The 2,849-nt window shown below is 41.1% G+C and overlaps 1 pseudogene; it reads right to left on the bottom strand.

Annotated features, from left to right (window-relative positions):
• Positions 1–1,014: 1,014 nt before the first annotated feature.
• LOC147457147 (uncharacterized) lies at positions 1,015–2,465 on the bottom strand (annotated as a pseudogene).
• Positions 2,466–2,849: the final 384 nt, after the last annotated feature.

Here is a 2,849-nt window from a genome sequence, read left to right as displayed (position 1 = left end):
TCCTTCAATGTGAGACAGGGTGCATCGTAGAAGAGTCAAATCGACTGTGCACATTATGCTCACTGCAAGTTCGAGATTCTGAGTACCACAAACTACTAGAGTGCTCAGCTTTTGGTCACATCCAAACTTGCTTCTCTCACATTTTCATCCATGACTTAGACCTACACACTTTTCTCTCCCAGCCGCAGTGTGGTCTCTCCATTGCAACTCTCATCACCACAATTTTCTAGCATCGAGAGTCACTCATCAGCCATACACATACTACATCACATGTAACTTTGGTCCCATAGGTCATATTTGACCTCCAAGGACAATAATAAAATCTATCTATCTATCTCTCTCTCTCTCTCTCTCCCTCCCCCCCCCCTCCCCCTCTTCCTCTCTATCTCTCACACAATTTCATGTTGTCTTTTTCTCCCCCCCCCCCCCCCTCTCTCTCTCTCTCTCTCTCTCTCTCACACACACACACACACACACACACAGAATCTCTCTCTTGATTTCTATTTCCTCCATTTTATTTCTCTTTTTCACCTTTCTCACCCCCTTTGTCTATCCCCTCCTCACACACACACACACACACACACACACACACACACACACACACACACACACACACACACTTGGTCACTTCATCTAACAGTAACTGCTTCATCCAGCTACACACACACACACACACACACACACACACACACATACCTTCTGGCTGTGCATTTTTACTTTGGTTCCCCTAAAAACTCTTGATCTGGCACTTCATTGGGCTGTGTTTGCTTTAGCACTTCATCTGGAGGTGATTTTGATTGTGTTCTAGATCACTTTATCTGGCGGCGGCTGGTACAATTACATCCAACTATATACACTCGTTTTAACTTGAGTTGTTGATTTAATTGATGCCTTGTGGGAGGTTACCTTAGTCTTTACTGTGCACCTCTCTTAATTATAATTCCTAACATTTGCACTGATCATTAATCAGGTAAGCTTCAAAGAAGCTTGACGTGCATCTTTCTGGTATCTTTATTAGCATGGGAGCGGAGCTGCATGAGACCGTGGGATTTGAATCATCGATTTCTCTCTCCTCTTTCTCCTCCTCATCCAAATTAGTAGGTGGGAGAGGGTCGAAGATGGTCTCCACTTCATTAGTGGCAAAAATGGTTCTCCCCCAAGTGTTATGGGAACTAGAATCAAAGTTTTGGTTGGTGGATTGCTGAGATATGGATGACCTGTAGAAGAGAAGTTTAAAGTGAGTAACATTGGTATAATCAATGCTACAAGAAAATAAGGGTAACGAAGATAATCACTACCTGCTCACAATTACGTGGCAAAACTAAATTTTCATCCTCGTTGTGTGATGCAAACTAGAGTCCACCATGTAGAGGCATTTCTCATGCCGTCTAGACACATTTTCAAACCACTTGCACTCAAAGATGAAGGTATGAAAGGTTCTAAAATTGACCTTTAGTATCCTTTTAGTTGTCCATGATGCCACAGTCCATGGTGGTTCGATACATGTCAATGTGGTGTGTACAAAAGTGTCAACCCTTTGACCACATAGAGTTAAAGGAAAGGTATTACAAAATAGAAAAAATCATTTTATTAATTACAAAGATAAAATCAAGAAAAAACTATACAATATGGTTTAAGTATATAAGTACTCTATCTTTGGTACGCACCATCGTGCATACTCCCATTCCTTGTCGGTGATGTCTTCTCCAAGTGCTTTTGCTTCGGTCATTATCTCATGAATCCACTCGGCATTAATGAGATGTGGAAAGCATGCAAGGTGTTGAGGCACTAGGGGTGCCCTCCTACCTCCATGTGCTCGCTTCCATGCTTCCCTCTCTTGCAAATGCCTTGCCTTTTCCATTGTCCACAAGTCCACCCACTTGGTCATAAGCTTTTCATTGAGGATGTAGAAATTATTGACCACTCGACATAGATCCATATCCATGTTAAATAATTTTTCATTTCCCCTTGGCAAGTGTGAATTCATCCTTGCATCCTCCTCATTTGACCACATGCGAGGCATTGAGGGATCAACTTGTGCCAAATACTCTGAAATGTAAACAAATACCTCTTGCACAATCCATCTTTTGGCTATGCATGCCTCACGCTGGGAACGTAGCTGCACAAAATCTTTGAGAGTATTAAAAAAACCTCTCTAAAAAGAACATCCATCGTGCATGCACTACTCCACATATAGCTAACTCCTCAACCACGTGAACCAAGAGGTGGTTTTGGCTAAGAAGAACGGATCGAGGAAATGCATTATCATTGGCAAACGCAATTTCCATGGCAAGTGTTTGAGCAAGAGGGATGGAATCTATTTCAATTTCTTTGGAGCTTACAAATCTACAAGACAAGAGTACACTAAGTGCTTGTTGAGGATATTGTGTACATAGAAAAGTTTAGTTGAGTGGAGATGTGGTGTACTTTACTAACTCTCCGAGTTTGAAATTTTTGTTAGACATGAGAGGGAAGGATCTTGATAATGTTTCTATTGTAAAAATTATACAGCTTAAAATATTTGAGGATATTACACCTGTGCTAAATTGTTAATTCAAAGAAAAGTTGGTTAGGACGGGTCTAGTGGATGGGGGTACACAAATCTGCATCATGACAAAGGGTCTCATGAAAAGAGTAAGCATGCACATCCATGAGACACCTAAGATCAAAGTCAAAGGTCAATAAGTACCTAACAGTCTTTAAGATGATCAACGGAAGGAGCTTGATGCTTATGCTATGGTGACCTTTTGCCTATCCATTTTCTTTAAGATTATGGAAAAGTCTATTGCAAAGGATTTATGGGAGTCATTATACTCAGCTTGGGATTGCAAGGAGTAGCTTGAATAAGA

The sequence above is a fragment of the Adiantum capillus-veneris genome, chromosome 5 (assembly GCF_014529385.1).
Source record: "Adiantum capillus-veneris isolate H3 chromosome 5, ASM1452938v2, whole genome shotgun sequence".
Taxonomy (NCBI): Eukaryota; Viridiplantae; Streptophyta; class Polypodiopsida; order Polypodiales; family Pteridaceae; genus Adiantum; species Adiantum capillus-veneris.
Note: the sequence above shows the minus strand (reverse complement) of the source record. Positions and strands in the feature narration are given on the sequence as shown.